Source organism: Helianthus annuus, chromosome 3 (genome assembly GCF_002127325.2).
Source record: "Helianthus annuus cultivar XRQ/B chromosome 3, HanXRQr2.0-SUNRISE, whole genome shotgun sequence".
Lineage (NCBI taxonomy): Eukaryota > Viridiplantae > Streptophyta > Magnoliopsida > Asterales > Asteraceae > Helianthus > Helianthus annuus.
The window spans coordinates 126343552-126352442 of record NC_035435.2 but is presented as its reverse complement, the minus strand read 5'-3'; positions in this window follow the sequence as shown (position 1 = coordinate 126352442).

The window sequence follows — 8891 nt, the reverse complement described above, 5'->3', positions numbered from 1 at the left end:
TTACTATCAGTGGATAGCACATCAGTGGATACAACACTGATTTTGAACAACAATGCTTATCAAAGGAATAAGAGAACAGGGGATGACTTTCAGCAGTGGACAGACTTTTGAAGTAGATCAGACTTTTGAACTCATCAGTGGTTATGGCAGACTTTTAAGGATTTAATGAAAAATTCATTTTTAGCTATTTTTAAGGATGGATTTTTGATTTTCTGAAAACATTTTAATGCTTTTATTCATAGAAAAACAGGATTTTGCCTGTTATTCCATGTTTAGCATGCTAATCCTAGAGATTAAGCTTTCAAAGGTGGACGTGTCTAATACTTTGGTCAGCACATCTGCCAGCTGATCCTTAGTTGGAACATGATGCAGAGAAATCAAACCTTTTTCATAGCAATCCCTCACAAAGTGATGTCTGATGTCAATGTGTTTTTTGGTTGAATGAGAAACTGGATTTTTGATAATATTTTCTGCTGCCTGGCTGTCCAACATGAGTGGTGTCTTTAAGGCAGTGATACCAAAATCCAGCAACTGATTTTGAAGCCAGAGCAGTTGGGCTGTACAGCTTGCAGCAGCTATCATGGCACAATCACATTGATGATCACCTTCTTCATCAGCTCTAATTTCTTTCTTACCTTCTTTCTTCTCTTCCTCTTTTTCTTTGTTTTGTTTGGACCAAGGGTCTGGCAGTGGTTCAATCAGGGTTTCTGAATTTTCTCCTGTCACACCCCAAATTTCCACGTGTCACCGGTGGGCCCGCTGGGGGAGTATCGTGACGTAGTTGATATCATCATAGTCAAACAACACAAATTATAATGCACAGCGGAAGCATAAAGATAGATTTATTTCAACCAAATAAAATGTAATATCCAAGTATCACAATGTAGCTGAAATAGAACCACAGGCGGATCAAAATAAAAAGGAGAAAACTGTTCAACAGATAATGGCATCCAAGCTTGCGAGACTCTAACGATGCTAAGGAGTAGCCAGCCTATTACGTGTAGAACCTGCACTTAATCTTTTTGGGGAAAATACGTCAGTTTACACTGGTAAATACAATTTAACTGACTCATTTTGAAAAGGTTTTAAAATTGATTTGAATGCACATGGCACAAAACTTTTTATAACTTGGGATAATTAATCAATTATAAACTTGTAAAAGAGTTACATGATTGTTATGCGTTCAGTCGCCTGGTTCGTGCCGGGTTTAAGATTAATAGACACACCACATAGTATAAAACCGCTGCGGGAAACCAACAGTTGTACCTTAATAATTATGGACACATTGTCGGGTGTACGCCTACACCCGCGTGTCAAGGTCGTGGCCATTTCATGAATGATGCCAAGGATATCCGGGACATGGTCATTAAACTCCTAAAGGCGTAAAACAAACAAAACCAATTTCATGAATGATGCCAAGGATATCCGGGACATGGTCATTTTACACCCCTCACAATGCTCAAACACATCGATTTTAGCCGGAACCAAACCTGCAACTTCGCCGGAATCTTCACAGTGGCCGGAATCAGTCAACACGTCGTTCCAGCCGTTAACGGTTCGTTTTTCTTGTTCCGGTTCATTCGTTTATACTTGTACAATGTTTGTACCAGGTTAATTGGAATATAAACTGATTTTGGTCGTTAATTTGAGCCGTTGACTTTCCTGTTTGACCTTCTGTTGACCGCTTTGGGGGAGATGACACTGATGACATCTGTGAGAGTGGTGGTGGCAGGGCTGTGGTGGTGCGGTGATGAACGACAAATTCATCATCATCATCATCATCGCCTCTATTAATATTTGAAGGAAGCAACAGTAACAGCAGCAACAACATTATCAGCAACAACATTATCATCAACAAAATTGGTGGTGGCGGTGGCAGCGGAGTGGTGGTGGTGGTGGTGGTGGCAGCGGAGTGGTGGTGGTGGCGGTGGCAGCGGGGTGGTGGTGGTGGCGGTGGTGGTGGTCGTGGTGGTGGTGGCAGCGGAGTGGTGGTGGTGGCAGGGCTAGTGGTTGTGGTGTTACAGATTTACACAATCAGTCCTTTATGTTACAAATTTACACAATCAGTACTTATTTACTAACCGACTTAACTGGGTTATGATTTTTGGACTGAAATGGCACCTTTCCAGAACGTCGGGGAGGAAAATGGCACAATTTTGAAAAATGGACTGAAATGGCCAAAGTGACCAAACCACAGGGACGAAAATGGCAGTTAACTCTATTTATAAAAATGGGCTGCAAAATTTATAAAAATCCGAAAATGGGCCGAAATTTTTATAAAAAATTAAAGCAATGAAAATAATCGAATCGGCTAGTTTAAAAACGATTTTTAAGAGCCGAAAATTCAACGAATAAATGAATAAATAAATCTGGATTAGAACAAATAAATAGAATAAAAATTTACAAGTGTACAAAAGAATCACGAAAATGAATAAATTGAATTAAAAGCAAGAATTATTAACAAATAAATCAAAAAAATAAATAATCATAAAAATATACACAAATATTAACAAGTATATACACCGATAACATAATGACTCGGGTCGTTCATAAAACTCGCCATTCCCCGGCAGCGGCGCCAAAAACTTGGTACGTGCGCGGCTACACATATTTTTACAATGAAATTACACACGATTTGGTTTTAAATTTATAAAAGTGATTATTACTTTTACATCAAAACACACACGAAAGGGCAAGTGTACCCCGTCATATATGTAGTAAAGTATCGGTAAGAACCAAGTATCGATCCACGGAAATGGGCGGAGAAATAATACTAGACCTTTGCCATTAAATTACCGGAAAAAACATAAGTTGTTTTGGTTTTAATTAAACTAAAGTAAGCATAAATAAATACTTATAAAACATAGTAAATTATATATAAATAGCCTTGCTTAATACACAACCAAAGCATGTCATCTAAGTCAGTTTTGGCACTAGAAGCATTCGGTCAATTTTCCATTTTAAGACAATTAGTATCCCTTTCGGGAATCCTAACATGACAATCATTCGGAAAGTTAAAACGATAAACACACTTTAACCACCTAAAATTGTTCTTTAACGTGCAATTGATTAGTGTCTACAAAAATCTCCTAAAAATAAGTTAGTCATCCGTTAGGAGTTTTCTAACCTCACTTAATCAAGGAAAGCAACACCGATAAACACAATGCAACCACCGAGACAAGCATAAACTAGATTAAATCACAACCGAGTTCATTTTACAAATCTTGCGCATAAATTCACCAAGATAGCAATTTTGGCCGAAACTACTAACTAAGCTAACAAATCATGGCAAGAATACATAACAACACCATCTAACCCGTTAGAGTCCTTCCATGAAGGCAAGCTTTCTTGATTAACAATAATTACATTTTATTAAACCACTAACCCGTTAGAGTATCATGGTGCCCACATTTTAACCAAGTTAAGCTAGTTAACCAAATTAAAAGTTTACTAATACATGATTAAATAAGCTTCATTTTTCAACTATCTTACCTAACCAAGCACCAATCATCCAACACAATTACTTATAATCAAGAAATCAATATCAATAACAAGGTTGCAAACTAATCATCAAAGATAATCATAGAAAACACTTCCAAATTTCATTACAAACATAGATTAACATACTAATGGTTATAATCACGCAAGGGATTGTTGTGTTTTTGCCCAAAGGCTACAATAATACATAAACATTAACCTAAATGCTTGAAAGATTAACAAAAACATGGAAAGATTAGAAAACCCAACCATAAACAAGCACAAGATTAAGAATCCGGATAGTAAATGAGCAAAACCGGGCAATGTGGCTTGAATCCGAGTGAAAGCAGAAGCCTTCGGAGCCTCAAAATCGCCTGCAAAGCTCTCCAAAATTCCAGAGTTCCGAACAGAATGGTTCTGTTCTGTTTTTATGCTTTTTCACTATGGCACGGTCGTTCTCCCTGTGGCACGGCCGTGCACTTTAAGCAATTATTGGTGGTGGTCCACCATACTGCATGACATCAGCAGATCGTTGACCAGATTCGATATCGCACGACCGTTCTCCATGTGGCACGGTCGTTCATCACCGGGTTGTTGTTGCACGCCTGGTCGTAATGGTCGTTCAGTTCCGAGGTTGGCTTGGTCATCGGAGATGCACGGGGTGCATCATATGGAACGACCGTGCATTCCCGGGTTGCCTTCAATGCCTTGCACGCGGAGTTGCACCTTCGTTCACTGCCGGGCTATTCATGAATCATCGGAGACGCACGGTCGTGCATCACGTCGCACGACCGTTCCACACGCCCAGGTCAGTTTTCTAACAGAAGTTTTGCAGCTTCGTCGTTTTATCCGGAAAGTCCTCGTTTTCGCTATCATCTTGTCTGGTATGCTGTTTTAGGCCTGTAAACAAAAATGTAGATAATTAAGTATCCGAATGACGGTTTTACGGCCGAAAATGCATAAAATAGGGGTAAAACGGGAGACTAAATATGTGTAAATTAGCGAATATCAAATCTCCCCACACTTGAACCTTGCTTGTCCTCAAGCAAGCTGAACTAAAAAGTAATAAAAGATAGAAATAAACAAGAACGATAATTTACACACTATTTTATTGAAAACTACTATAAACGGTTAGCCGGTTTGTCGAAAGACAACATCAAAAGACTCAAACCCAACAAGCATATGCAATTATAATAGCGACAACCAAAAAGCCGTGACTTCACATTTAATTGACTCAACATGTTAATCTTCACACGACTCACAACATTCACACACACTCGGTTTTATTTATGAAACATACATAAAATGTGTATGTGCAAACACTCAATGCCTCGTCAATGAAATATGCAATATCATAAGCTTGTCATAAGATCTCGTCTCCACCAACTAACATGCAAATAAGTGTAAATCAAGAGGTCTTTACGGGTTGTAACGTTAGGCTTGGGCGAAGGGTATGGAAGTAGACATATAAAGTGGCGAAAATGGTTAAAACTCGGTAGTAGCGTTTAACTAGCAACAAAGTATACAACTATACATACAAATGTCTTAAAAAGGCGACTATTGCGCAATCGAGCTTATCAACGAAATTTTAACATTTAGGCATTCAAAATTGCTCGATTTTTATCAAATTTACCCTATTTTAGGGTGTTTTTTTAACATCATAATTAAACAATAACTGAAACAAACGCTAGTTAAACGATTATTTTGCCTGAGTTTCAACACTAAAAAGGGTTTAAAACTTACAAAGGCTAAATTTGGCTAAGTGGGCGATAATGTGGGTAAACAAAGGTAAACGGGAAGGCTCGACAGGGTTAATCCTAAAGGGTAATATAAGGTGAACGGGGAGCACAACACAAAGAACAAGGTTTACAACAAAGGGGTAATCTAAGTGCCTCTATCACTTTTACACAAATCCACAAGTTCATGGTCTTAACAAGCATACTAGTGACAAATTCTAAATTACACATTACATCCGGCTCACTCCTATATCCGAAATGAACAAATATATAACAATAGGCTCAAATATGCTCACGTAACGGATGGAATGGGTAAAAGTGTGAAAACTATCATGTAAGTCTTTCTTTGTTTGTCACGCTTTCCAGTTTCCTTTTTCAAAAATATTTTGCTTGTCGAGTTTTTATCAAGTCCGAAGCTTTCTAAAACACAACCAACCGGTTTATTTATTAAAATATAAACAAAATATAGGTATTTTTGAATGATTTTTCTGATTTTCTGATTTTTTTTCATTATTGAGGACAAACAAAGTTAACAAAGTTAACCCCCTCCCCACACTTGAACTTCGCATTGTCCCCAATGCGAGACCCGAAATATAGACAAAAGGATAACAATACTCCCCTCAAGATGATGTTGATGCAACGAGACTTCCGAAGCTGTATCTGTCACGTGCTCCGGTCCAAAATCCAATAGCCCACAATCTGCAAGTATGTCATATGTGCACCAAAATAGAACAGAAACAGAAAAATCACAAATCAACCATAATATACATAAATACTATCAATCCAAACAAAGACATAACGTAAAGTAAAATGTTTTGAAAATAAAATACAATCCGAGAGTGTTTGAAATACTAAGCAAAAAGAACACCCGAAATGACAAGTACTGAAATAATAAAAACAACTAACGAACATCACCACCATCTCCTATTCGTCATCACCATCATCGTCTCTCGTGAAGGACGGGCCTGCATCACCATAACCAGGCGGGTTCCACGGTGGGAACTGTGGAGGGTGCTGAAATTAGTCGGGATATGCATGGTGCATCTCTCCGAATAGGTATGAAAATCCGGCACTCACCCCCTGGTGTAAGCTCTCCTGGCTATGCCTAAGCTGATCCTGAGTGGCCCTGAGCTGATCCTGACTAGCCCGGATCTAGTCCTGGCTAGTCCTAATCTGGTCGATGTACGTACCATGCTGTTCCTGCGTAACACGCATCTGCTGGAACTGCTGATAAAGCTCATGCCAATCCTGATGCTGGTGGTACTCATGGTGCTGCGGCTCATGTGGCGGTGTCTGGTGTAGTGGTGTGTGTGGCTGGTGCTGCTGAATCACATGTTGCTCCTGCATTTCTACATCCTCTTCGTCTGATGGAAGTGGGGGTAACGGGTCCCAGACCTCGTTATTCAGCCCCCTCAACCTATCCCCCCTATCTAACTCTACAATCACCCCCATGGCCTTGAGTGACCTGATGTCAACATGAACCCCCTCGGTTATCAGAGTGAGACCCTGAAGCACCTCTTCATTCATATAGCGTTCATTGTACGCTATTTCGGTCACATACTGACCGCCATGTATCTGACTGCTCGGAGTCCGCCCTGAGCACTTGACGAAGTATTCAGCCATTCGCGCAGCAAGGTTGATAGGTGCTTGCTCTACCAACGCATATAGAAAGATCAAATCTGGTGTAGGACAGTTACCAAGACTGTCCATGCGACCGCATATTGTATGGCTAAACACATGGTGCATCACTCGCACCAGAGGGTCTCTGAGTCGCGAGGCCTTTGACATCCTCGGGTTGTAGGGGTCCCCAACGGCATTTGCAGCCCAAAATGCATCCTGTGCTGCATCAGAAGGGAAGGTGAACTGATCTGTAAAGACATTGGGATCATCCATATCTTCCCTAGTATAAATCCCGAGTCTTCTACCCAAACGACCAACCGACCACCTATGCCATCGACCACATAACCTGAAAGCTATCCGCTCCTTGTGGCGGAATTTGGGTTTTCGAGCGGCAACCGGCTTTTCGTAGGCATAAGATGCGAAGAACTCTATGGTCAGTTCCAGGTAAATGGGTCGGTTACAACCGACCAGATTTGTAAGTGGGCGACTCATCATGTTTTCTAGTCGGTCATACTGATTGAGTTCCTGCATGACCTCCCAATCCAACCATCGGGGGACTCCGAACTACCCCCGTCGTGCCCATAATGCTTCACGTTTCGGAATGCACAAATCCTCACGCTCATCGTTGGGATCGAATTGAATGAAAGGATGGTTCATCTGTATGAGAAATGTCATTAGAGAGATGGAAACATAAAAATTTTGAATCAAAAACAGCCGAGCAGCCACTTATGAAGAAGCTGTAAATCTGATCTGGGCATATGGCACGGTCGTGCGACGAGATGCACGGTCGTGCGTCGCCGATGACATGCACCATCTGCCCAGAGATGTCGGAACTGCACGACATGCGACCAACGGCACAACCGTGCAATACCGGACAACAAGCTGACATCGTGAATCATCCGGAATGGCACGACCGTTCTATCCAAGGAACGACCGTGCAATAACTGACCTGCAGATTTCAAACCCCTGAACTTTGAATAGCCTGATTTTCCCAAAACCAACAACTTTTTTGTACAAACAGGGGTCGGAAACTCAACGGGGTGTTCACGATAAGCAAGATTCAAACAAGGGTTAGGGTTTCGATTTGTTTATGAAGAGAACCCTAATAAACCCCTTGAAGAATCGGAGGAAATCTAACCTAGAAAGCAAGGAAACAAGAAATCTACAACTAGGAACGTACCGTGCGAAGAAGGGTGTGAGATCGTGCGAAAAATCGTGCGATTTGACGAAGTATCGCTCTGGAACGGCCTGGTGCTGGTAGGGTTTCGCGAATTGTGAATGGGGGCTGCAGATGAGGGTATTTATAGTGCCAAATGACAAAACTGCCCTCAGCCTGACGCACGGTCGTTCGAGCTTTGGCATGGTCGTGCGTCACCGACATCGTTCAAGCCCATTTATTTTTCTCGGTGATGCACCGAGGGTGCGATCCACCGTGCCGGTAGCTCGGGAACGCACGGTCGTGCGAATCCTGGCACGGTCGTGCATCAGTTGTAGATCAGAATTTTCTGCAGAAGCCATTTCCAGCAACTGTTTTGGCCGTTTTTCGCCATTTTTTCAACACGCCTACTGTTTTAACAATATTGCAACATAGAACCTTCGTTCGGCACAAATAGAAACTGTACAAACTAAAGGAAACTACCTAACTAACCTAAATTATGCTAAAACTACAAAAACACAAAAAAGGACAATTTTACCCTTATAGCGCCAAAGTCGCTCCTGCTACATTTTTGTCGGCGAGTCAGTAGCGTAGACTCATGCTAAATTTTTGTCGACGAGTCGATAGCAAGACTCCAAGCTAAAACTAGAAAAATAAATCCTAAAATGACGATACTACCCCTAAAGCGCAAAATACGCTCTTGCTGCATTTTTGGTCCACGAGTCAGCAGCGTAGACTCTCTTCTCCCCACACTTATGATGTGTGCGGGGTTTGGAGTTCAATGACCTCCATCACCGACTCTGTCGGCCCGGCAACATATAACTTCAAGCGGTGCCCATTTACTTTGAAAATAACGCCATCCGCGTTCTCTATTGCAACAGTCCCATACGGAAATACCTCTT